This window comes from Mesoplodon bidens (assembly GCF_964165515.1).
Source record: "Mesoplodon bidens genome assembly, chromosome: 15".
NCBI classification, from domain to species: Eukaryota; Metazoa; Chordata; class Mammalia; order Artiodactyla; family Ziphiidae; genus Mesoplodon; species Mesoplodon bidens.
In genome coordinates, this window is record NC_138171.1 from 14,457,055 (window position 1) to 14,485,051 (window position 27,997).

General features: G+C 47.6%; 1 pseudogene across 1 annotated transcript; it reads left to right on the top strand.

The window, feature by feature from the left end:
• The first annotated feature begins 664 nt into the window (after positions 1-664).
• On the top strand, positions 665-27,922 carry LOC308628285 (protein FAM161A-like; annotated as a pseudogene). The gene is made up of 4 exons: positions 665-2,002; positions 26,350-26,474; positions 26,888-27,047; positions 27,891-27,922. The product of its transcript is annotated as a protein FAM161A-like (transcript).
• Positions 27,923-27,997: the final 75 nt, after the last annotated feature.

Sequence of the window (27,997 nt, forward strand, 5' to 3'; positions counted from 1 at the left end):
TCTTTTGTCCCCAAAGGTAATTCTCCTCTCTGGTTTCTTTCCCTTCCGAATCACATTTAAGGATGGAAAGTACTTAATTCTCCTGGACCCCAGAGCACACTGAGAATCCCTTGTATAAAGACAAGGATGCTGGCTTTGGCCTCAAGTGGGCCTGGGGCCAAATCCCCAGCCAGGATGACTGTGGTTCAGCATTCAGCTCCCCTACTTGCTGGGTACATGACCCTGGGTATTTAACCTCTCTGTACCTCAGTTTCCTTTTCTGCTAATGGGGTAGTGATGGTTGCAACCTCCTGTCCAGGGTTGTTGTGAGGCTTAACTAGGGCTCCGTGCTGTTAGCCTGAATGACTATTCCTGCCTTTGTTGTTATTGAGCCCGCTCTAGTGGTCATCCTCTGGCAGCGAGGGGGTGTGAGAAGGACAAGCAGAGCACATGACACATGCTCCCAGCTCTCAGGCCCTTTGTATCAGATATGCGGCGTCACAGAGAGACAGTCACCTGCTCCTGACTCTAGGGACGTAGGGTGGGGGAGGGCAGGCACAGGGGAAGTCCAGGAGCGGCGTTGGGGGCGGTCAACTCTCCCAAGGGTGCGAGTCTGATGTGATGGGTTATTTAAATATTTTTACATCAAGAATGTATTAGGGGGCTTCCCTGGTGGCGCAGTGGTTGAGAGTCTGCCTGCCGATGCAGGGGACACGGGTTCGTGCCCCGGTCCGGGAAGATCCCACATGCCGTGGAGTGGCTGGACCCATGAGCCATGGCCACTGGGCCTGCGTGTACGGAGCCTGTGCTCCGCAAAGGGAGAGGCCACAACAGTGAGAGGCCCGTGTATAGCAAAAAAAAAAAAAAAAAAAGAATGTATTAGCTAATGACCTATGCTAAGGAGCTCATCAACAACATGTGGACAAAAGTATCTGTTGAAGATTATATTCAGTTTGAAGATGCTGACTTGCCAGCATTTGAAAAAAAAAAAAGAAGCCGAAAGAATGGTGCCAAAGAGGACAGTACCTGAGCCTTTTCAAAGGATGATTAGAGAGCAGAAGAAAAGAGAACATGAAATCTAAATGAGGTATTGAAATGGCACGCAAACCGCTCAAAAAACAAGAAGAATCAGAGTGTAAGAAAAACTGCCGAGCCAACCCAGTTCCTGCGTTCGTCTTTCTCCCCCTTTATCATGATATAGTCAAGCAAAATGAAGAACGGAGGAGGTCTATGAAGGAGAAGAACAAAGAAGCTCTTCTGGCCTCACAAAAGCCGTTTAAGTTTATTGCAAGGGAGGAACAGAAGCAAGCAATTTGGGAAAAGCAGCTGAAAGACTTTTTTAAGTCTAAAAAGAAAACAAACCGATTTAAAGCCAGACCTATACCTCGATCTACTTATGGTTCAACTATCAATGGCAAGTGAACAGAAGAAGAGCTCTGTAGAAACATTAGGACGCGGCAGAGAACCCAAGACTTTTTACAGAATTCATCCCCTCCGCCTTGTACTCCAGCTTGCAGAAGTTATGCTACAAGGAAGCCCAAGTGTCCTGAACAGGCTGAAAAGTCCAAGTGTAAACACAAGGTTAGGTGCCAGGCTGCTGATTCTGAAGACCTTCCTGAGAGATATCAGAAACATCACTCAGAACAGAAGTGTCCAAAACCCCTGACAGTCTGTGAACCATCTGACCTTCATGCAGCCTCACCTGCATCCACTAAAAGAGAGAAAATCTTGGCAGATATTGAAGCAGATGAAGAAAATTTTAAAGAAACATGTTGGCCTTATCTGTCTCCAAGGTGCAGGTCACCAGTAAGAAGTACAATTGCAAAGCCTGTGCCTTGTAGCTTCAACCCTCCCATGCCCATGGTGTCCTCCAGGGGAAGAGAACAAGCCACAAGAAAGAGTGAAAGGAAAGGATGGGGCTTCCCTGGTGGCGCAGTGGTTGAGAGTCCGCCTGCCGATGCAGGGGACACGGGTTCGTGCCCCAGTCTGGGAAGATCCCACATGCCGCGGAGTGGCTGGGTCCGTGAGCCATGGCCGCTAAGCCTGCGCCTCCGGAGCCTGTGCTCCGCAATGGGAGAGGCCACAACAGTGAGAGGCCCGCGTACCGCAACCAAAAAAAAAAAAAAAAAAAAAAGGAAAGGATGAGAGACTACCGACGAGAACTAGAAGAAAGAGAAGAAAAATTAAAAAACAGGCCGCTGCCATTTGAAAGAGTTGCTCAGAAAAATGCAAGAATGGCAGCAGAAAAGCATTATTCTAACACCTTAAAAGCACCAGGAATATCTGATGAGTTTGTTTCAGAGAAAGGCCAAAGTGGAAAAATATTTGAGTACTTCAGCAATCAAAAGATGAAAAGTTTCACTGAAGATAAAGAAAGTTTTAATGAAGAAGAAAAAATAGAAGAGAGAGAGAATGGGGAAAAAAATTATCTTACTGATACCAACAGCCAAGATTCTTGCAAGGAAACAGGTGAAGCCGATGAAGAGAGTAGAGAAGAGAATTGTGTTGACGAATAAAACTGAATCAGTCAGCAGGGGCTCCTCTCTGTGCCCCTGCTGTTGTTGGCAGCGTCGGAGGTCAGGAGCTGCGCTTGTGGTGTTAAGGACATCTATGGGAACCCGTCTGATACGTGCAGGTCTCTTGAGCAAAGTCCTCATGTACCCTGAAAAGGCTGAATCCAGCTGATGGGTGATTTGGTCAGTTGGAGTCAGGCTTTGTCTATTCAGTTTTTAAAATCACTACCTATGGTCTGTTTGCAACTTTGATCTTACTTCTATTTTTAAAAAGTGTTTGAGAATCACAGCTGTCACAAACTGATTAGGTATAAAAATATACATTATTTCATCATTTTGGGTGGAAAAGATTGCTTAGCATTGAGAGCAGAGGGGAGTATTGGCCTTTGGTGAATTGTTTGAAAAAAATGCTCTGGAAAGAATGAATCAATAAATATTTTTAAATTGTAAAAAAAAAAAAAAAAAAAAAAAAAAAAAGAATGTATTAGCACAGTGATTTTTCAAGAAAGATTGACTGAGCACCTTGTGAGTGCCAGGCCCCGATCTAAGTGCTGGAGACAAAGCAGCGAACAAGACGCAGTCCCTGTGTGGCACGTACAGCCTAGCTCGGAGAGACGTGGAAAAATATGAATACACAGACAATGAAATACACCATCTAATAGCAGGTAGAGAAATGCTATGAAAAAAAGATGAAACAATTTAAGAGATAGAAGAATGAGATGGGGAAGAGGCAGGCGTTCTAAGCAGAACAGGGAAAGCATCGCTGGGGAATGACATCCAAATAAAGTGAGCCAGCCTTGGAGACGGTTAAGGAACGGGCTCTCCAGGCGGTGGAACCAGCAGCTGCAAAGGCCTGGAGGCAGGGCGATCCTTGTCCCATTGGAGGAACAGCAAGCAGACCGAGTGTTGCTGGAGCTCAGTGGGTGATGGGCAGTGTGGCAGGAAATGAGGCCTGGGAGAGAAAGAGTTGGGGCCAGCTCAGGTATTTTAATGGAGGAGTGAGTGAAGAGGTATTTAAATGGTGATTTCGAACAGTAATCTTTAAAATCATTACCAATAGAGCCATTTCTGGGGTCGCCTTTCCAACCCCCAGTATGGTGTCTTCCTTTCTGGGCTCTGATACTTCTCTCTGGCCCTCTCCATCCATAACTAGCCCCCTGTCCCTCATCCCCAGCTCCTTCCACAATTCTCTCTCCCACACTGGCTGGCTTTGGCAGAGACTCAGAACTCCAGCTCAGCCTGGTCAGCAGGAAGTCACCCTCGGCTCTGATTCTGAGTAGAATCCTAACCCCCGGGGCTGGGTATTTCCTTTGGTCGGATGAATAAACTCAAGAGAAGGGGGCTGTAGAGACCACTGAGGGAAGAGATCAACGGGGTCTTGTGAGCAGGGCAGGGTTAGGGAGTACCCCAAACTTCTCCACTAGAAAGAAATTGGGGTGATAAAGATGCCTCTTTGGGTTCTAAATCCACCATGTCTCTTCCCCCAGGACCTTCCTCCCTCCTTCAGGTCACCGGGACCCCGAGGCCAGGGGACATCTGGAGTCCATTAGAATGGCATCAATCCCACACGGGGATGTTTTGACTGGACCCTTGGATGGATTTCTTGTACATTAACAGTGTTTATTTTCCAATAAAGATTCTGAAGTCAAGATTGCTGCCCTGGCCTCTTCTAAGGGTGGGGAGAGGAGCCGGAAAGCCTGCCCTGCTGACCCAAGGGTCCTTGGGTCTTCCAATGAGGATGGTGGAAGCTTCGAGATGTGGTATATCACCTTGTAGGTGGTCAGAACCCAAGATTGAGCCCAACCCTCTCATGATACGTAGTCTCTGTTGTAGCTATTCAGCAGTACCCCTGCAACACAAACAGTCACAGACAATACAGAAACCAATCAACAGGGCTGTGTGTCGATAAAACTTTATTTGTAAAAACAGAGGGGCCACAGTTTGCTGACCTCTGCCCTGTGGTATCCCTATGCTCCCCAAAACATCTGGGGCACAGTATGTGATCAATAAGTATTTGTGATCAATAAATATTTGCTGATTTGATGAATGATTCTTGCTGTTCAGGAGCTGTGAGACCTTGAGCAAGTCACTGTCTCTTTCTGAGTCTCCATTTCCTCATTTGTAGAACAAAGAGGTTGTACCAGATGAGTTTTGATAGTCTATGAGAGTAAACCCACGGTATTTCTGCCTTATTTTCTTATCTTAAAAAAGTGTCGTCGGGGCTTCCCTGGTGGCGCAGTGGTTGAGAGTCCGCCTGCCAATGCAGGACACACGGGTTCGAGCCCTGGTCTGGGAAGATCCCACATGCCACGGAGCAGCTGGCCCCATGAGCCACAATTACTGAGCCTGCGTGTCTGGAGCCTGTGCTCCGCAACAAAAAAGAGGCTGCGATAGGGAAAGGCCCATGCACCGCGATGAGGAGTGGCCCCCACTTGCCACAACTAGAGAAAGCCCTCGCACAGAAACGAAGACACAACACAGCCATAAATTTAAAAAAAAAAAAAAAAAAAGTGTCGTGTGTGTGCGTGTTCTTCAGGGATTTATACATTTTCTTGGTGCCCTTCTTTGATCAACTTCCTATCGCTATTTCTTTATCTAAAAGGTCTGGTCATAAATTACTGTGGACCTCTGACCTTCACAGTTCACAAGGGGACAACTGAGCCACCTTCCTGGCCTCTGGTCTATCTTCCACAGCGATGTGTTATCAGGACTTCTAGTCATAAGTGGCAAAAACGTAAGTGACTAAAGCATAAAGAAAAGTTATTGGCTCATGAAACTAAAAAGGCCATGTATAATATGGCTTCTAGCACATTCCAGCATGAAACTGTGAGGAGTCTGAGATCTCTACATTCAAACCTGGCCTTCCAGACATATTTGTCAAGGTAGGAGGAAAAATAAAATGCTTAGCTTTGTTTATACCTTTTCCATATTAGGCATGGGGTATGTGGGCCTCCATTTATACTCTTGTCCTGGGGCCCACGGATGAGCTGAAACTGGATGAGCTGGCCCTTGGCCACTGCGGATGGCCCAAGAAAGGCTGCTCATGGCTCTGGCTGGGGGCCGGGCAGCAGGTGGCTTAGCAGCGCTCTCTAAAAAGGGACTCAAAAGAAAGTCTAAGGCTCGGGGTTATTGTGAGAAGCGAGTGAGATAACGTGTGCGAGCGGGCTTTGAGAAATCCTATACAACGTCAGGAACTATTATTATTACTGGAAGTGATTAGAGGCGGACGTGGTTTCATCACCCTCCTGAGAGATGCTGCCTGGAACCCAGAGGATTCTGGGAAATGCCTGACCCAAGGTGAACAGAGAAGGGCTGTGTGCAGACAGGAGATAAAGCAATGGGCTTAATGTGGCGGGAAATCTTAGGAGCTCCGTAAATATTTAGCTTGCCAACCAGATGTCAGCAGAGCTCTACCTGTGCTAGAAAGTTCTGGAAAAGGCAAGCCGAGTGCCCTGGTATCTAGCCTGAACCTGTCAGAAAAGAAAGGGGTCTTCTCTTTGCTGTCCTGCCCCCCAGCCCTGGGAAATCATGATCCAGATAGAGGCTTGGAGCTGTGGGCAGAGGTATGTGGAGAATAGTGCAGACAGAGGAGAGAGGACAGATAGAGGTGGAGGAGGGGGGAGGAGAAGAGGAGAGAAGAGGGTGGCCAGAGGGAGCAGAGTGGAGATTCCGAGAACTTTAGAGCTGGAAGGGAGTCCGCAGATCCTGCCCAACCCCCCAGGAAGTGGATGCTCAGAGAGGTTGAGCAGCCTGCCCAAGGTCACACAGCTCAGCATTGGCCTCCGAAAAGACAGTCACCAAGGGAGAGTGGTCTGTGGCAAGTGAGAGATGGGGGTTGTCAGAAGACCGCAAAACTACTCCAAACAGACCCCCAGCCGCAGGACCAGCCAAGCTGGGGGTGGGGTGGAGTGGTAAGGAAGGAGGGCAGGAGCTAACAATTACAAAGCACCTGGTCCGTGCCAACCTTCACGCTGGGCCCTTTTCTGACTGATGGAGCGCTGTCCTTCGATTATTCTTGGTCCACAAACTCAGGTAATTTTTTGCTTTTTTTTATTAAGCAACTTGCCTTTGGTCTCCAGAGAACTGTAGGGAAAGCCAAACTCAGTCCTTCTTGGTGCATCCATCCAAGTCCTGTGCAAATATCCTGTGGTCTGGGAGAGCTTGAGTCATGGGAGGCCATTCTTACCCATCCACAGTCCCCTCCTGATGAGGCATCCTGTTCCCATGTGGTCCCTTCCGGACAGGAAGCCCCAACCACTCACGCGAAGGTTAAGTTACAAAACCTTTGGTAAGATTAGGGCCTAAATTCCCCAGGTGGACTTCGCAGCCATCGGCTCTAAGGGGCAGAGGTCAAGGGCACAGACTCTGGAGCCAGGTCACCTGGGTTCAAATCATAGCTCTACCACTTATTAGCTGTGCAAACTTGGCAACTGGCTTAACCTCTCTGTGCCTCTCGATGAAATGGAGATAAAAAGTTATGGTGAGCAGTGAATGAGTGAAACCATTTAAGGTACTTAGGATAAGGCCTGGCATAGAGTATGCACTCAATAAATGGCAGCTGGTACTAGCAAATGTCCCTTTTCTCTTTCTTTTTCCTTGGCCTCAGAGGACTCTGTTCTCTCTCCTCATCCTCTGGGGTACTTAGCAATGGGCAGTCCCACTGGGCTAATATGGATAAGAATACAGAGCCATTGGGAGGACCTCATGGCATGATGCACGTGAAGGGTTTAGCATGGCACTTCATATGCATTGCTACCATTTTCATATTTATTGTGATCACTGTTGTGATTCTGGTAACCTCCACAGCGGCACTCAGAAGCACCTGCCATAGTACAGGAGAAAGTGCACAGCAGAAGTGCAGGGGTAACTGGGTATATGACACTGAATGGCTGGCGCAGAGGAGGTGGAAGAGGGTAGGGAGGGAGGGGTGGGAGGCAGGGAAGGGGGTGGGGGAGGGTCTAACTCTCCTGGCCTCCCAGAGTCCGGCCCTGCCTTTGCCAGCTACTGGCCCTCCCTGGCCTCAGCTGGCCTTACCTCTTGTCAGACTGGACCCCCCAGCTGGCTTGCCTGGCCCCTGGTATCTCTCTGATCCTCTTCTCTCTACCCTCCCCTTGGACTGCTGCTTCTCACTTGACCAGATTGTCTATGACCTTGGCCAAAGCTCTTGAGCCAAACCAGATTCCAGGTTGTGGTGTTATTACACCCATTTGACAGGTCAGGAAACCCAGGCCCACACGAGGGGCCATGATTTGTCCTGGATCCCACAGTGAGGCAGGGGCAGGATGCAGACTCCAGTCTCCCACAACCCAACCCCACATTGCTTGCCCTTTCTGGCAAGAGAGGCTGCCTGGGTGATGGGTGAACGCCCAGACTCTAGATCAGTGGGCCTCACCGATGATATTGCCCTTCAGAGAACATCTGGCAATGTCTGGAGAGGTTTTGGTTGTCACACCTGGGGGACAGGGGCGCCCGTCCCCCTACAAAGAGTTATCCGGCCCCAAATGACTATAGTGCCAAAGCTGAGAAACTCTGGTCTAGATTCACATGCAGCTTTAAACCTTGCACCCATGATTTAACCCCAAGTTCCTCTAATGTAAAATGGTGATAATAACACCACCAAGCTTGTAGAATTTGGGGAGGATTAAATGACCTAATGCATGTAATGAGCCAAACCTGGTGGTTGGTGGAAAGTGAGTTTACTCTAGTAAAGGGGGGTGCAGGGGTGGGGATGGAGGAACCGCGCACCAGTGGGGTTGGCTCCTCACAGCGTCCCATAACTAAAACCCAGGACGTGCAAAGGAAGACCATGATCTCCCGAACCAAACCCGAGTGGCACACTTGTGTCTAAGAGACTTTTGCATTCCTCCCCACCCCCTGCCATCAGCATTTGAGAATTCGAGTGTTAATTTAAAAGGAGAAACTGCATTACCTGTTCACCACGCAGATCTGAGCTTCCATTTTAATTTGCCTTCATTATCTCTCTTTCTTATTAAGAACGGTAAATCTGTTTTGTGTTTTCATTATTCCATTAGCTGGAGGAAGCTCATCAGTAATGTGGGGGAACTGCCAACATAAATAGCACAATTTTCATGCAGGCGAGGCAATAATTGACTTAAATCGCTATTCTGTGGAGGCCGCAGCTCACAATTAGAGAAAGCGGCATGATTTCAAAACGAGTTACAATTGATTGGATTTCAGGGGAAACCAGGTTTGGAATGTGTTAATTGCATTCCGCCTAAACACCAGATCTAAATGAAGCAGCCAGAGATTTAGGGAAATAACAAAATCTTCTCTAGAAATGGCCCCAAATTGCTTAATAGCATAGGAAAGATCTGATTAAGCTGGGAGGCTAATGGCCTGCTGTATTTCGGGGTGACAGGCTGAATTCTTACCTTAGAAGCTGCTCCAGAGAAGAAGTAACATACATCAGTCTGTCGTATGGCCTGGCTGAGTTTGGGGAGCAAATATCAGTGGCACCTCCTTCCTGTGAGAACCTAAGTCTGACTATGTGCTATCTCTGCTCAAAGCCCACCAGTGGATTTCATCTCATTCCAGGAAAAGCTTAGTCCTTACAATGGCATGCCAGACTCTATGTGATCCGTCCTGTAAACTTGCTGGCCTCCTCACTGACCAGGGTGACCAAGGTCCTTCATTGGCCCCTGCCTATGTCTCTACTCTCATCTTGTCTCTCACTGTTTTTCCTCCCACTCAGCCACCCAGAATTACTGAAAGATCCCTGATGGTTCCACGCTCTTCTGTGCCCCAGAACCTTTGCCTATGTTGTCCCTGCCTCGCTCACCTGGTTAATTCCTAAACTGTGTGCAGAGCTTACTTGGTTCATGCCCCTCTTCTCCTTTAATCCTTCCTCTTAAAGTTCCTAGAAATTCAGAGAAAAAGAATTAGTGGAAAACTTGTTTTATGTGATTAGCTACCCAAGCACCCCCCAGGTTACTGGACCTTTCCTCTCATCCCCTCTACATACAGAAATGGGAACAGACATGTTTATATACAATGATTCTGCTTCCTGGTCACAGCTTATTGGTCCAAAAGTGGCCTTGGATCCAAATTGGACTAATCAGAGTTCTTCCCTGGGAATTTGGAATGTGACCTAAGGATTTGGAATGTGACCTAAGGATTTGAATCTCAGCCTGGATGCATTTTTATGTCTTTCTCTTTTGCACTCTCTTGTTCTTTCTTTATCCTTTTGCTTAATTTCCTCTTTATACATAATTTTACAAGTGTTAGTGTGCATTTTTTAGTACAGTGCTTGGTTCCCTTGTTCCTGTTTCCTCCCACTTTCACCTGCATCACCCCTGTAACCAAACATGAGGTTAACCCAGGTTAACACCCCTTAATGTATCATTTCAAAATACCCTGATTTGTCCTTCTATTTTTACCTATGTTTATATTTATGTGATACATGCAAATGTATGCACGTGGTTGGGATTTTTTCCAACTATTCTTTGTTTTACAAAAATGGGATCTGCACACTCTTTTCTGCACCTTGTTCTTTTTCTCTTATTTAAGAATATCTCATAGAAATCTGTCCAGGTCAACCGACGAAGCTCTTCATTCTTGCAAATGGTGGCATGTTGGTCTGGGTTGAGGATACACCCGAAGGAATGGCTATTATTCTCTGAGTAGAAGCAGAGAAAGTGGATCTAAAGACAGAGAAGGAAGCAGGGACTCAGAGAGAAACAGCAAGACAGATGCCTTCCACGTTTGGGCTGGCATAGACCCCACCTGCCACGAGCCTTCAGATCCGGGAGACCCCACAGCTTCTTTATGAGAAAGTGGCCCTGTCTGGGTTTAAGCCAATTCAGTGGGTATCAATTGGTTGTAACAGAGTCTTAACTAATACAGGTGAATGAGGCCTGATGCTTTATGACTATTTGGGGCTCGTTTGTTCCTTGGGTGGTGAGAGTGGGATTAGCCAACTCTTCAGTTAATGACATGTTATCATAATTGGTCCAGACAAGTCCCAGCCCTTGACTGACTTGTTCATTTTTGTGTCTCTTCACTTTTAGTCCGTCCTCCACTTTCACCTCCTACCACTGTCAGCTGTCAGCTGTGCTTTTGTCTTTTATTCTGTATTGATTATACCTAAAATATGCAAGCATTGCTTTGTGAGTATGAATTTTAAAATTATATATGTGGCATTATGGGATAGACTACTTTCCCTCTTTTCGTTTGTTTTGTTTTTCACCCCAGGCTCAGAACGCTGGATCAGTCATCCTCCTCAGCTCATCACATTATCATCCTTGGTTATGCAAGGTCCAGGTCTTGTTCTAGAAATTCATTTAGTGCCTCTCATCTCCATTCTCCACTCCCTTTCCTCTGTTTAGCATGTTTGAATGTACCCTGTTTGTATGTGTGTTTTTGCAAAACATGTGTGATTGCTTTGTGTGCCTCTAGTTCCAACTTCTGTAAATGGTATTGCAGTGTGATTTTAGACCTCCCTGTGTTGCTGTATGCACATCTGGGGCATTGTTTGTAGCTGTCTCATAATCTTCCTTGGTGTGTATCTGGTATATTTTCCTTACTGTCAAAGAATAATTCAGAGACATTTAGTTAGTTAGTTGCCTGCTGTTTAATTCTCACATGAGGAAGACACATTCGTACAGGGCTTCAAGGAACAAAGGCAAAAATGGAATTTGTAAGAGAGAGGAAAGAAAACAAACTGCAGGCAGACTGGGAACAGTGATTCTTGTTTATGAGAAAGAATCTTGCAAGAAATAGTGAATCTTGTTTATGCAGGGGCAGTGAGACATGGATTATCTGGCATCTAGTGAAGAGGTTGTTTTTTTTTTTTTCTTTTTTCTTTTCTTTTTTTTTTTTTTGGCTGTGCCACACGGCATATGGGATCTTAGTTCCCCGACTAGGGATCGAACCCGTGCCCCCTGCAGTGGAAGCATGGAGTCTTAACCACTGGACCGCCAGGGAAGTCCCGAGGTTGGTTTGAAATTGTCATTGAGCTGTCAACTGGAGGAAGCAAAGGGCCATTTTGGCTGCTCATGGATTTTCTGAAAACCTGGAGAGTATGATTGTGGAGCACCTGTGACAGGCTGTCTCTGACCTCGAGCATCTTTCCATCAGCACCTCCGTCCTGTATGGCGGGGCGGCCACCATCCTCCCACAGTCACCGGGGAGGAACACTCAGGTCCCATCTCCTCAAGCCATGCTGACACATATATCCAAACATGTGTGTCCTGTACAAGAACCTCACTCGACTATGCATTCTCAGTAGGTGTGTTATTTCCCCATGGGGGCAAGAATTGATTCTTGGGGGGGGGGGCTGGAAAAATATAACTCTTTTAAAACTTTGTGCTAAAATACACATGGCACAAATTTACCATCTTAACCATTTTTTTTTTTTTTTTTTTTAAACATCAGCTCTCCCTGGATCTCTAGTACCACCAGCCCAGCTGCAGATTTTTTTAAATATTTATTTATTTATTTTTGGCTGTGTTGGGTCTTCGTTTCTGTGCGAGGGCTTTCTCTAGTTGTGGCAAGTGGGGGCCACTCCTCATCGCGGTGCACGGGCCTCTCACTATCGCGGCCTCTCTTGTTGTGGAGCACAGGCTCCAGACGCGCAGGCTCAGTAATTGTGGCTCACGGGGCTAGTTGCTCCGCGGCATGTGGGATCTTCCCAGACCAGGGCTCGAACCCGTGTCCCCTGCATTGGCAGGCAGATTCTCAACCACTGCGCCACCAGGGAAGCCCCCCATCTTAACCATTTTTAAGCATACAGTTCAGTGGCATTAAGTACATCACATTATTGCCCTACCATCACCACCATCTCCAGAACCCTCTTTATTTGGTAAAACTGAAACTGGGGGGCTTCCCTGGTGGCGCAGTGGTTGAGAGTCCGCCTGCCGATGCAGGGGACAGGGGTTCGTGCCCTGGTCCGGGAAGATCCCACATGCCGCAGAGCAGCTGGGCCCGTGAGCCATGGCCGCTGAGCCTGCGCGTCCGGAGCCTGTACTCCGCAATGGGAGAGGCCACAACAGTGAGAGGCCCACGTATCGCAAAAAAAAAAAAAAAAAAAACAAAACTGAAACTGAATTCCCTGGTGGTCCAGTGGTTAGAACTCCGCACTTCCACTGCAAGGGGCACGGGTTTGATCCCTGGTTGGAGAACAAAGATCCAGCAAGCTGCACGGCACAGCCAAAAAAAAAAAAACCCCTGGAACTCTATACCCATTAAACAATAACTCCCCAGTTGCTCTCCCTCCAGCCCCTGGCAACTACCCTTCTACTTCCTGTCTCTATGAATTTGACAGCTCTAGGTACCTCATATAAATGGAATCATACAGCATTTGGTTTTTTGTGACTGGTTTATTTCACTTAGCATAATGTCCTCGAGGTTCATCCATGTGGTAGCCTGTGTCTGAATTCCCTTCCTCTTTAAGGCTGAGTAACGTTCCATTGTAGGTCTAGACCACATTTTGTTTATCCATTCATCTGTCAATGGATGCTTAAAAATCTTAACTCTTTTTATGTATAAAGCACAGCTATACCTACAGCACATAAACTCATATAGTATATACAGTATCCCTGTGGTATTAAAATTTCACGGGGGTAGGCACTTAGGAAAAATGCCCCAAAAGGCTCCTTAGGGAATAATAATGACTATTGACATTTGGACCAGATAATTCTCTGATGTGGATGCCTGTCCTATGCATTGTAGGATGTTTAGCAGCGTCCCTGGCCTCTACCCATTAGATGCCAGTAGCACCCCCCTGCCCACAGTTATCAGAACCAAAAACATCTCCAGACATTGCTACGTGTCCCCTAGGGTACAAGACTGTCCTGGTTGAGGATCCCTGCTCCGGGCTTTCGCCGTGGGGCAGGTTGCCCTGTCCGAGAGCATGTACACACTTACGTTCTCGGAGTGCTGCCACGTGGCTTTCTGAGTGGCCATCCTCCGGCCAGCAGAGCCGAGCATCGCTGTTGGGGAGAAAGCTTTGCAGAGGAGCCTGGCCAAGGCGTACGGTGGCCCCGAGGCTGGAGGGCAGAAGCCTCACCAAGTTGGGCACAAAAAGCCAGGACTTCTTGGCACAGAGTCCCTGTGGCCTCTGGGTCACCTTTCCCAACTGTGTGACCAGGGCCGGCCAGGGCCCTCTTCTTGTTCCTGGGTGTCAGGCTCCAGAGGGCGCCTTGAATGGACAAAGCTCAGGTGTTTCCTTCTAACAATACCCGCCACTCCTCCCCAGCCACTTTCTCACCCTTTCTGAGCACACCCGCCCTTCCACACCCCCGGGTCTTTGTAAATATACATTCATTCCTTTAATGGACAAGTATTTATTAAGCACCTCTTAGGTGCCAAGTACAGTGCTCGGCTCTGAGATACGATCGTGAATAAGACCGGCCAACTCCTCACCCTAGCCCCACCCAAGAGATTTCAGAAGCCTGTGGATGCTCGGACGGCTGCACCCCATCCAACTTGGGCAGTCAGGGAAGGAATTCTAGAGAAGGGACATTGAACCTGACATCTCTGGTGTGAGTCCAACCTGCTTCCACACCCTCTGAATAACGGCGACAATTATAATGACAATGGTGTCACCCTTGGTTGACTACTTACCATCTGCTGCCACTTCTTTTTCCACCTTCCAGTGGGTCCCTGCTCACTGGAGGAGAAGCCAGGGTCCTTGGCGACTTCTAAAGTCATACGTCATCTGCCACTGACTTCGAGTTTCTCCTAACTCATCTTCTAGCAATTTCTTTTCAGCCACTCTGCTCTTTCAAAAAATCACTTGCTGATCTTTCGAACACGTGAAGCATACTGCTGCTGCAGCGTCTCTGCACGTACGTTACAGGTCCCCTGCGACACGCCCCTTTCCTCAGCTCCATCAGGTGAGGTGCTCAATTGTCACCTCCTTGTCATTCTATCCACCATCATAATCTTTCTTGCCAATTCCTGTCTGGAAGCACTGCTTTATTTTTCCTGCTTCCTGCTCAGCCCTCTCTATCATCCCATGTTTTATGTATTTATGTGTGTATCTCGTCTGTTTGTCTCTCCCTGTAGAAATTAGATTCCAGAAGAGCCGGGATTTATGGATCATGTTCCCTGATGTACTCCCAGCATTTGCCACAAAGCCTGGCACATAGTAAGTGCTCAGGAAATGTGTCTAATCAATGAATTGCATGTCCTCCTCACAAAAGCCCTAGGAGTTCAATCAATACTTCTTAAAATTTAACATGCACACAAATCACTTGGAGATCTTGTGAAAACATAGATTCTGGATCGGTGGGTCTGGGCTGGGGTCCAAGGTCCTGCATTTCTACAGACTCCCAGGATGCTCTGCTGCTGGTCCTCTGCCACATTTTGAGCATCAAGCACTCAGCTACGATGACCGGCATCTATGCTACAGATGAGTAAAACCAGCTCAGAGAGGTTGATTACATCACTAAAGGCACCCAGCTTTGAGAGGTAGGCTGGGTTTGAAGTCTGTCTGACTCCCAGATGTTAATGGATCACCCGATCATACTGCAGACCCCAAGGTGGAAAAGTGTCCCCCACGTGCTTGCAAAACTGAACTTTCCCTGAACACTGCACGTGAGAATATTGTGTGTACCAACTCAGGACCAGCACAGTGAGGCCTGTCACGTGGTGTGACCCCCAGCCTGAACTGGGATACTTTGCTCTCTCTCCATGTGCTGGGATTTGGGGTGTATGCGTGTGTGTGTGTGTGTGTGTGTGTGTGTGTTGGGAACCTTCCAGAGAACTTTCTTGGCTTATTGATCATGAAGGGAGCTCTCTGCAGGCCTAACCTTGCACTTGGTTGAGTGTAAGCTGGTAAACTTGATAAGCAAATTGGGGAGGAGGGGAGAGTTTGCAGCATCATCTCATCAGAAGGTCAAGGGCCTTGATCTTCTCCCTTTTATTGGTTCCCAGAACTCCATCGGAAACCCCAGAGAGGAAGGCAAAGGTGGCTTCTAGTGCAGAGCCTGCTGATTCTTTCGTGCTGTCTAAACTCAATATCGTAGAGACTTTTCAATGAGACGCTCTCACATTCCCACTCAGCTCTTAACCGCTGGCTGATTCCCGAGGCCGCTGTTCCCAAATCTAACTAGCTTCACCCACGATCAAAGCACAGTCTCTCTCGCTCGGTCAGATCTGTACCACAGCCCGCCTCCCACCCTGGGACCCACCCCAGCCGCGAACCCTTGGGCCATCACTGCTTTTCCATTCCCTCCAATATCGACGCCAGCCGAACTCTCACCCCAGACCCGAGAACAGGATCCTGGTTCTGGTTTCTCTCACAAGCAGGCCCGTGGTTAAAGGCAGGTGAAGTCTGGAAGATTTGAGAGGTCATAAACTCAATGCCTAATGGAGCCAGGCAGGTAATGTAAATAGCAAAGGTGGGTTAGGTGGAAGGGTGGTCCTGGGAGGGCTCGGGTCAAGCTTCTAAAAAGGCAGCGGAGGCCACAGTTCCATGTGAGGGGAAGCCCTGTGTGGCCAGATCTAAACTTCTGTGTGAACACATATTCATGAGCTCTCCCGATGTTTAAAGTTTGCAGGGATCAAGTCAGCAGGTGTGACACCCAAGTTCAACCCACGAGGTCCACCAGTTTGTAATCTGGGCTTAGAAAGCTGAGGATATGGAAGCTAAGAGAGATCTATGTCAGTCAGCGTCTGAGGAAGAAATGGGGACATAATTAAAGAGGGTCCTTTGAAGGGAGGTTTCTATTCATTATACAAAGCTGGGCAGGGTGGAGAGAAACCGGAAGGCATAGTGCCCCTGACATAGGGGTTCTCTTGTCACCCCAAGGCCTGGAGACATGAGGGGAAGAGAAGGGATGGGAACCTGGATGGAGAGCCGTGTGCAGAGGCCACTTCGCAGGGCCATGACCTTGGGTAGGGGGAGGCAGAGTAGAGCTCCTGACCTCACTCTCACGTCTCCCTCCCATCCTGCTAAGCCTCCCTGTTGGCCAAATCCAACCGGATCCCACCCAGCTGTGGGAGCCCATTGGCAGAGTCCATGCAGGTGGGCCTCTTGGGCAGAGAGTAGGGTGGACCAAGGTGACGTCAGCTTAAGACCCCATGCCATGGTCACACCTGGCAATTACCATAGCCAAGGCCATGCCCTTTGACCAAAGGAATAGAGGCCTCTGTGTCAATGTCATCACCTCTCAGCGTTTTTGTATTATTTAGGCTTGTGTTGCCAGCCTATTCTTGACCTTCAGATGCGGCCCATTCTGTGTCTTCCCGGCTGCCACCTTGGATCCTTTTGACCTGGATTCTGATTTTTAAGGTGTTACAGAAATAGAAATGAGCTTTGATGTCCAACATCCTGAGTTCAAACATTGGCTCTGCTGCTTTCCAGCTGTGTGAGGCTTAGTGAATCAGCCAGCTTCTCTGAGCCTCAATTTGACTTCTGTAATGATGATAAGGAAAGATAAGGATCCCTTCCTTACTGGTCATTAAAGGCTTAGAGATGATGGTCAGATGGTACTAGTACAGTGCCTGCAACTTCACAGGAACTCAGTAAATTTAGATGCTATTATTTTTAACATTATTATTCCTCCTCTTTATTTGCTCCAATTTATATCTTGGTTAATATCATCTCTCTATGACCTATACTTCCACCTGGCTCCTCCCCAGCTCAGGTTGCCTTTCCTTCCAATTCACCCTGGGCTCCTTTCTCCCTGGAATGCGCTCCCAACTAGAGGGCATGGTTCCAAGCTGCAATCTCAAATCCCACTTCTAGGACAAAATTTTCTTTCTTGCAATTACTCACTTTGTCAGATTAATGACATCAATTCTCCCACTTGCAGAAATCTCCCTGATTTTGACCCAAAGAAAGAATCTGAAATCCAGCAAGAGTATAGTACATGAAGCTGTTCATTTCTGTGTTTCATCATTCTGAAAAATTAGAAACAATCACAATGTACAGGCATATGGGATGGGCTGAGCAGGATACAGGATGAGGGCATATCTTGATGGCAGATTATTTAGCCTTTAGAGGTAATATTCATGAAGAGTTTGTAATAACACAGAAAATGAATACAATATAATGAAGTGAAAAAGCGTAATTTGAAATTGGAGTTGTATACGAGGGAGCTGCATGTGCGCCCATTATATGCAAGTAAAGTCACCTATATTCTCTTAAAAAGGGGTCTCTTTCTGTTTTGCAAATAAGTTCATATGTATCTTATGCTTTTTAGATTCTACATATAAGCAATATCGTATGGTATTTGTCTTTGTCTGACTTCACTTAGTGTGATAATCTCTAGGTCCATCCATGTTGCTGCAAATGGCATTATTTCATCCTTTTTTATGGCTGAGTAATATTCCATTGTATAAATACACCACACCTTCTTTATCAATTCATCTGTCAATGGACATTTAGTTTGCTTCCATGTCTTGGCTATTGTAAATAGTGCTGCCATCAGCATTGGGGTGCATGTATCAGAAAGAGACTCACAGACATAGAAAACAAACTTTTGGTTACCAAGGGAAAGGGGGGGAGGGATAAACTAGAGGGTTGATCCCTACATATACACACTACTTTATATAAAATAACCAACAAGGACCTACTGTATGGCACAGGGGACTATATGCAATATTCTGTAATAACCTGGAAAGAATATGAAAAAGAGTATATATATATATATATACATATACACACACATATAGATAACTGAATCACTGTGTTGTATACCTGAAACTAACGCAATACTCTAAATCAACTATACTTCAATAAATAAAGAAAGAAAGAAAAAGAAAATAATTATTAAAAAGTGCAGGCAATTCCTCTAATTTAATGACAATTTGCCATTAACTGAGTGTGGAGTGGGAGGTGAAACTCTGGGGGGACAGCTTTCGGTCCCAGTTCTCCTGAGAGCATCTCCCCCTGAATTAGCATCACACTCTGGCAGCTCAAGATATGTAATTTCCAGGCTACATGCATTTTAAAAGCAAGCCAGCTACTCCCTGTGTAGACAAAACCATTTGGGAGCAATTTAGCAGGTTTTGTGGGCATTTTTGCAGTTTCTCTCCAGAGGCATTTTTCTTGATAGCCTAACCCCTGTGTACAGGATGACTCCATTGCAGAAATGAAAACAAAAGCCAATATATACCAAAAAAATTTAGCCAAGTACACCAAAATACTATCAGTGGTTGACTATGAAGGAGAAGTGTGGGTGATTTTTTTTCTACCTCCTTCTTTCATTCATTGACAAATATTTACTGAGCATCTACTGAGTGCCAGACGCTATTCTATGCACTAAAAAAAAAAAAAAAGCAGTGCATAAAAAAATTGCAAAAATCCCTGATGGGTAGAGACAGACAACAAACACCTAAGTTAAGTAAAATATAGAGCAGGTTGGGGCTTGGCACGTGCTTGGGAGAACCAAACAGAGCCAGACAGTGGGACAGGAAGTGCTAGGTTTGGGGTGGGGGATTTGAATTCAGGTAGGGTGATGAGAAGCCTCATTGAGAAGGTGACAGCTGATGGGGAGGAGAGGAGGGAGTGAGGATATTTGGGGAAAGAAGTTTCCAGATAGAAGGAGCAGCAAGTGCTCCCATGTGTAAAAACCTGCCAGCGGCCAGTGGGACTGGAGCAGAGAGCATCAAAGCTCATTTCTTGGACCTTTGCACTTGCAGTTACCTCTGTGTGCGATGCCTTCTCCAATTGCCCTCCTCGGGCTTTCTCCTTCTAAGTCTTGAATTTCAAAAATCAAGTGGCTTGCTGCACTTCCTATGTTCTCTCTAATGAGAGTATAGAACTTGTACCATGGAAATAAAAGCCCTTTATTATCTTTACAGGAAGAGAAAAAGAGAGAGGGAGGTAGAGAGGGAGGGAAGACACCTCTTTTCTGGCCCACGGACAGCTGACAGTTTTCTCTTCCTGATCAGTTCTGCATCTGCACAGTGGACCACTTGCCACGAGACTTGAGCATCCCTTCGAGTCGGCCTTTCCCTGGGTTATCACGTGGTCAGTGTGGGAGATGCCTCCGGTCTCAGGACTGTGGGCTGCACCCTCCTTCTCTCAGCCCCCGCCACCTGCCGCCCGTCGCCAGGAGGAGCAGCAGAGACGAATGTGAGCACCCCACATCCTCCAAGGGCACCTGGGGGTGATGCCAGCCCTGGGAAGAAATCGCCAATAAAGATCTAAGGTGCTGGGCTTCCCTGGTGGCGCAGTGGTTGAGAGTCCGCCTGCCAATGCAGGGCACACGGGTTCGTGCCCCGGTCTGGGAAGATCCCACATGCCGCGGAGCGGCTGGGCCCGTGAGCCATGGCCGCTGAGCCTGCACATCCGGAGCCTGTGCTCCGCAACGGGAGAGGCCCCAACGGTGAAAGGCCTGCGTACCGCAAAAAAGATCTAAGATGCTGATAAAGAAGGGTTAATCCGTTAACTTCACCCGAAGGGAAGAAAAATTGTTTTCAATTACTGGTAGCAGAAAACAAAATAGTGGGAAATCACAAATAACAATCTTTTTAAGGCAGCCCTGGGGCCACCTCCAGCTGACCCTGTGCATTAGCCTGGCAGGGAAATTTTTTACTCTGCTGCTCCCTCCCGTGTCCTTAATAGCGTAAAATAAAAAGATTTTAGATAAGATTTCATTCTGTGAGTTGGCAAACCACATGAGGCTTCCTGGGGCATTCTGGCCTCAACTTGACGGAAATTATTATTTTTTAAATGAGAATATCGATACTGAATTGGATCCCATAGCAGAAAGCATATACAAAGGATTTCATTTCAACTGGAAATCTCCGGCTTCTTCTGTGCTTTGCTTAACCCAGTACCTGCCAGTGTCTCAACCAAAGGATGGGAAACAAAATTCAAAATCCTTGTCATCGCTGCACAGCCAGAAAGTTCTGGCCTCTCACTAGTTTTCCACATTGGCCTCTGTTCTGTTCCTTAAACCAAACTAGGACAACCCTTGGACGTTTGCACTTGCAGTTACCTCTGTGTGCAGTGCTTTCTCCAATTGCCCTCCTCTGGCTTTCTCCTTCTCAGTCTTGAATTTCAAAAATCTTCAACTTCAAACATCACCTACTCAGGGAAGCTGGACTTAACCACAACCTTCTCCCATTGTTCACCCTCTCAGGTCCTTCATGTCCTATCACCAACCATAATTACATGAAAATTTGTTAAATGTTTCTGCTACTTCTGCAGAGACAGGGCACGTAAATGTACAGCCATCCCTCAGTATCCTGCGTGGGGTGGGGGTGGGGGAGTGTGGATTTGGTTCCAGGACCCGCTGTGGATACCAAAATCCCTAGATGCTCAAGTCCCATAGTGAGCCCTCCATATCCACAGTTTCGCATCTGCGGATTCAACCAACCTTGGATCCGGTATTAAGTTTGCTATAGGCGGTTTGTTGAATCTGCGAATGTGGAACCGTAGATACGGAGGGCTGACTGTATTAGTTAATTTCAGTCTCCACTTTAGTGGTTGCCAATTGTTCTAATCAAGAATTTATTCTCCACAGGTGATCCCGTATCAAGGAATCAGAGACCACACTCCAAAGGCAATGACTTTGATGTTTGGTCAATACCAGAGACTTTGCTAATTGACACCATGAATGTTAGACATAAGTGGTCATTGGTGAAAGTGGTGGCTGATGATTAGCAAAGTGGATGTTAGAATGTGTTCTCTTCAGTGACTTCAGTGCTACTCAAGCTAAGCGGATTGGAGAAAATATTTTACAGTAGCTCCCTGAGCTTGTATGAACAGGGTTTAATAATCCAGGGCTGTGCTGATACAATAGCTACAAGCCACACTGTGACTATTTCAATTTCATTGTGAACTAACCAAAGTTTAAACAAAATCGAAAATTCAGTTCAGTTCAGTTACACCAGCTAAATTTCAGCCATGTGGCTGGGGACTAGTGTATTGGACAGCACAGAATAGAAGATTCCTTTGTTACAGAGAGTACTATTGGACAGAGTTGATCTAGGGGGTGGCACCCTTTACCATCCTAAGTCTGATCCCTAAATGGCTTTGGTTCTGAACCCCATGGATGTTAGACAAATCCTGCTGCTGGAATATTGTTCCTTTGCCCCTGTGAGCCTTCTGTGCAAAGCATTTTCTGAGCCTCAAAAAGGACAAGGATCCGGCAGTCCATTAAGTTTCCAGACTGGCTTGTATGACTATTTTCTGCTGCCTGTTAATAAACAATAATTTGTGTAAACTGGCTCTGGTCTGAGATTTACTTTTATCAAAACCTGGATGCCAGTTGCCAGCTGCTCCATTTATTCTTGTATTCATTCAGTAAAGATGTATTGAACATCTACTATGTGCCAGACACCTTTCTGGGTGTTGGAGACATGGCAGAGAACCATACAATTAAGTCCTTACTCTCATGCAGATTACATTTTTGGTACTGCAGGGGTGGAATAGACAACAAGGAAACCTACAAATGAATATCCTCTTGTCAGCCGGCGATAAGCATCTTGAAGACAGTCAGGCAGCCTGATGACGTAGGAGCTGGCTTGGCAGGGCAGGGGTGGAGAGAGTATTTAGTGGAGCACGTAGGACACTATAGCAAAATCGCTGTCCTTGATGCTGGATTTCCTCCACTTAAATGCTCTCTGCTGTCCCCTGGACTCCCAGGCTCCCAGATATCCACTCTGGAAGGAAAGTGGAAGTCCCTTTCCCATGAACTCTACCACTAACTTGCTGTTACCTCAGCAAGGTCACTGGCCCTCCTCGGGTCTCCCTGAGTTTCCCCATCTGTAAATTGAAGGCATTAGACCTGCTGACTTTCAAACTGTGAGCTGGGACCCATTGAATGAGTCACACGGTCAAATTGGGGGTTGTGACCATCATTTAAAAAAAGGAAATAGAAAACAGCAGAGTGTGAATAGCAGAGCATGAAGAAGGGTGAGTATAGTTTCCTATAACTTTCGTGTGTCCATGTGCTGGAGCAGGTACTGGGTCGCCATGTAAATTTTACCTCTTGTCGTGGGCTGCCGTCAAAAGAATTTGGAAAGTTCTGCACTAGATCACCTCTCCTGGCCTTCTGATTCTAGCAGACTACGAATCCAGCGTTCTTAACCCAGGGGACCAGACAATTTAACAACATGCTCACGAGCAGAGTGGAAATTGAATCGGGGAGTGTGTTCTGAGCAGACATCGCCTACACTTTTATTACTCCCAATATGCAAAAATCACATTAAGGCTATGTTTAAAAACCAGGAATATTGCAGGAGGCTTGGTATTTCCTGGGGATCTGTTCCTGCACTTCCACCCACCATGGCCTGAAACTCTGAAATCCCTCTCTTGGGGGTACAGCCTCTCAGCCTCCCTTCCTCCCAAGCTTTCTCTCCAGATGAGTTCTTTCCATTGTCCTAATTCATTCCTTCACTCACTCACTCATTCATTCGGCCATTGAACACCTGTTTCTTGAGTGCTGCTATGGGCCACACACCGTCTTAGGTGCTGGGGATTCAGGTGGTGAACAGAACGATGAGCTCCCATTCTCATGGGGTTTATGGTTGGGTTTGGTGGCGGGTGTGGCCGGTGGAGGGTGAGACAGACAATAATCAGGACAGCAAATCAATGACGCCCTTCAGGAGCTATGATAGAAATCAACAAGATGATGGAGGCAAGGGTGACAGGAGGGGAGGGGAGGCCACTTCTGACAGGGTGACCAGGGAAGACCTCCTTAGGGAGCTGATATTTGACTTGAGACTTGAATGACCAGACGGAGTCAGGGGAGAGGGACAGTGCAACAGAGAGAGGGGACACAGAGTGCAAAGGCCATGAAGCGACCCCCACTCCTCCCACCTGGCTCCCTGACTTCCCGGTAGCTTTGTACTGACTTCATCTGCCTTTCTGCCTAGACTAGACCCATGGTGGGTCATTTTAAAGATGGAACTCAATGGCCCTGATCCCTCTCCATCCCATGGCCTTTGGGACTCTTAATATATGTTATCTTGTTAATCCTCTCAATGACCCAGCTCTTATTTATCCCCATTTTCCAGATGTAGAAACTGAGGCTCAGAGAAGACATTTGATTTGCCTAAGATCATACAGTTTATATAGTGGTGGAACTGGGGTGGAAGCCAATTCAGCCTGATTTAGAAGCCCATAGAATAGGTTTCAGCTGGAACCTAGTTGCTGGTTGACAAATCCTTAGTCTCCTCTTATTGAACCCCTGTGCCTGTTGGGTTTATCTCCTTTGCCTGTTCTGATCAATTCCTCGTGGTTGCTGGAAGCTCACTGTTGAGAAGAAATGGGAAGCTGCCCCTGAGTGCAACATTCATTCACTCAAGAAAGATTTGTTAGGCCCCTACTGTGTGCCAGACCCTGTTTTAAGCATTGAGTGTTCCCTGGCAAACAAAACAGTCCTCGTGGAGCTGGCATTCCAACGAAAAGACATAAACAATAAATTAAATTAATAGGGAAATCAAAATCTATGTTAGAAGGTAAGAAGTGCAGCAAGCATGGAAAGGGGAATGCTTGTAGTTGTAGATAAAATAGTTAAACCCGATTCTTCCCATGGCCAGCTCCTCCTCAGCCTTTGAATCCCAGCTCAAGGATCACCTCCTCCAGAAAGCCTTCCTTGACTGCCTAACATTGTCTGCTGCCTTCCCACACCATCTGCCTCCCCCCACCAGTTTTATTTTCTTGCCCTTATCTGACACAATCTATGTATTTGTTTATCATGTGTGCTTACCCTCATTAGAATGGAGATCCAGTGCCTAACCTGTGCCTAGCATGTAGTATGCACTCAATAAAAATATGCAGAAGAAAGGGAAGAGCTCTCAGACAATGAGGAAACAGAGGCTCAGAGAGGTGTTGTGATTTGTCTGGTCATACAGCCAATAGGCAGAGGAGCCAACTCAGCTGTGAACTTCAAGCTGTCTCAGTGACTTGAGGACAGAGGCACTAAGGCACTCAGCCTGCTCTGGCGCACACAGGGTCTCCAAAGTGCATGCTTGGACTCAGCCTAGACCTCGGGAGCCCAGCGTGGGGCTCAGGTTGATGATTCAGCTGCCTGTAATCCCACTTCCCTGCGTCCAGAGAAATGGTTAAGCCCATTTGAGAAGGGCTTAATGGTCCTTGCTAATCAGCAAACCAAGGAGTCAGCCCTCCTGGCCTCAGCCCTAGCAGGAGGCCCAGCCAAGAGCACAGGGAACCGAGGCATCTCTGCAGACAGACTGGCTGGAGGGCCTGGAACATCACAGATTGCTGGGCTCTACCCCAGAGCTTAGAGTTCACTGGGGCCCAAGAACTCACCTTTCCAACAGGGGCCCGGTTGATGCTAAAGCTGCCGTCTCAGGACCTGACTTGGAGCAACACTGGACTGGAGGTTGGATGAACTGAGGCAGGGCCTGTTCCAGAGCACAGGGGACAGAACCGGGCAGGCTCAGACAAGGCCCGGCCCGGATGCCTCGGCCATTTTTGCTGGGTCCCTCCTCTGCCAGCCCTTTCTTGTTTCTTTACCATGAACAGTACCAACTGCCCTCCAGGGCTGGGAACCACTCCCTCTGGGGCCACTTGGGTTCCTGCTGATTCAAGGGAGCTTGAGACACATAAGGCTGCTAAGAATGTCTCGTGGAGGACAAGCATCCTTGGTGGCCCAACAGAGCCTCGTTCCTCCACTGAGGTGCAGCTTCTAGCAGGCCCCTAGCCTGGAATTGTCTCTGGAGCTGGGCCCTTTTGCAGATGGTCACCATCCTTGGAAGAAGAAGAGAGGTGAGTCATGGGAGACAGGATCACATATGGTGGTTAAGTTGATCCTTAAGCCTAAAAGATAGAGTTCAAAGAATCCCAGTGCTCTTACTTCCTGGTTGTGTGACCTTAGGAAGGTTACTTTATCTCTATGAGCCTCAGTTTCCTCATCTGTAAAGAAGGACAATAAGAGCTATTTTCTGTGTTAATCATCCTGTTATAGAGCATCTACTGTGGGGCAGGCAGGGTGCTGGGCACACGGCATTGAGCAAGACAGACAAACATAGCTGCCCTTGAAATCCCACTTTCTAGTGGGAGAGAGGGGAATTTTTAAAAAGAATTAAAGTAAAATATTACGATGTAAGGAGGAGATAAATGCTATGAATGTGGGAAACACTAAAGGATAAACAGTCCATTTTCTTCAAGAGAAAAAAACAAGCACACAAAAAAAGAAGGGGGAACCTATAGATTAAAAGATTTAAGGGGCAGATTAGCCATTCACAATATCTGTACTTTTTTGAATACTCCTTTGAACAAATAAACTGTAAAACTAATTTAGACTATCAGGAATATTTGAACACTGGATTTTTGGTGACACTACGGAATTATTTGTAATTTTTGAAGTGATGTTAATGGTGTCGAGGTGATATTTTTAAAAAGTCTCATTTTGGTGATATTTACAAAATGTTTACGGGTGGAATGACATGATGCCTGTGGTTTGCTTCAAAATCACCCAGTGGGGTAGGTGAGGTGGGCCATCAATGAAGGCAGCTGGACCAGGAGTTGGGGCTCAGAGGTGGGTATGTGGGGTCGATCTTACTGTTCTCTCTACTTTGCTTGGGTTTATAAGAAAATGTTTACAGAGAAAGAAAAGTCCTGCTCTGGATAAAGCTGAGATCTGTCTGCTCCCCTGACCATGGTCGTCTCTTGCTGGGCGTCTGCAGCAGCCTTCTGGCTCGTCTCCTCCTGTCTCCCCAAAGCTCCAAGGAAAAAATGTAAAGAGCACGTCACCGCTGTGCCGAAGACCCCCAGAGACATCCCGCTGCTCTTAGAATGAAGACGGGCGTCCCCTCTGCGGCCCGCCGGGGCTCCCCTGGTCTGGCTGCTGCCGGCTCTCTTCTCTCCAGCGGGCCTCCAGCCCACTGCCCCTTCCCAGCCGGGTCTCCAAAGGTGCCAGGCGTGTTCCTGGCAGAAGCACTCATCTCGCTGTTCCTTCTTCGCCAGCTGACTGCTTGTGGACATCCAGCTCGAAGGTCCCATCCTCGGAGAGGCCGTCCCCGGACATCGCCCTGGTTGTTCCCCTCCCCCCCCCCCCGCACTGCTCCGGATATGAAGGGACCCCGGGTATCGTCTGTCTTCCCAGACCTTGGCCTCCATTCCCCCCACTGTGCACAACACAGCCTGGCACACAGTAGGCGCTTAAAACCCGATTGTTGAGTGGATGCCTACACCCACCCCAACGCCGCCACTCAGTGACTACAGGTGGTATGGAGAGCTTGTTAGTGGAAAAACCTTCTGATATGACCTTAGGTGAAAATCCAGGCCACAGAATCATGCCTCTGGGGTGATTACACCTGTGTTGGAAAACTAAGAAAACAAAACAAAAAACGTAAACAACTTTGCTCGAGAAAAAGACAGAAGAAAGTACTCACTATTTAAATTTTAGCTGCCGCTGGAGGTGGGACTATGGATAGTTTCGATCTCTTTGTTCTTTTTTGTTTGGGCCGCATTTTCTTTAAGGCACGCCTATTTCCTTTATCAGGAAAAAGCTGTTAGTGGAGAGGCAGCAAAGGACATCTTGCGCCCTCTGCTGCTCATCATTGGATACTGCCGGGCAGCTCGCAGGTTCTGCCCGAAGTGGCGCATTTGGGGGTGCTCCACCGAAGCTCGGAAGCAGGTAGAAGTGGATGAGAAGAGGGATCGTGACAGACTCGGCCATCCCCTGGGAATCTCTCCAAGTTCCCTGGTGCCCTCACCGTGTGTGGAAGGTCCCCAGGACTCCAGCCCCCACCTCTCACCCCTCCTTCAACCTGAATGAGCCCCTCCACCTTCCATCCCCTGATGAGTCCAATGGCGGGAGGCACAGGAGGGTAGCAGGATCAGGCTTTCTGGGCTGAAATCTTGACCTGACCCTTCGTTCCTGTGTGTCACTGGACATAATAATTAACTGCTCTGGACCTCAGTCTCATCCATACAATGGGACAGTGATAAATCAGGGATTCTTGGCCTCAGCACTATTGACATTCTGGGCCAGATAATTCTCTCTTGTGGGCGCTGTCCTGTGCGCTGTAGGAAGTTTAGCAGCATCCCTGGCCTCTACTCACTAGATGCCAGCGGCACCCCACCCCTTAGTCACAGCAACCCAAAGGGGTTCCAGATAGTAACAAATGTCCCCTGGGGCCACGGTTTCCCCTGGTTGAGAACCACTGCACTCTTGGTTTCTATAATTACACCCAACACCTTGCTACAGTTCTCTGCTGTTAGAAGGGGGCTCAGAAAATACCAACATGAGTTACTAAAGAATAATTTGGGGATTATCTGCTCTAATAAGAAAAAGAGGGAAGAAGGCATCTAAGACTCCCTCCTCCCTGCCTGCATCCCCACCCACCCCAGCTGGCTGCTGCATGCATGCAAGGTGAGCTCACATTCCTGGCCCCCCAGAGATGTCCCCTGGCCCTGCCTGAGCCGGCCCCAGGCTGCAGAGGTGGGCTGGGCCTCCCAGACCCCCTTCGCGCTGGGCCTGTTGTGCTTGGCGCCATCCGCAGGCCTCCACAGCAAGGAGAACGTATTCAATTAACCTAGAAAAACAATAGCAGAAAGGGTCAGAGTTATTGTGAAAAAGGAAGAGTGGTGAAAAGATTCTGGTGAACAG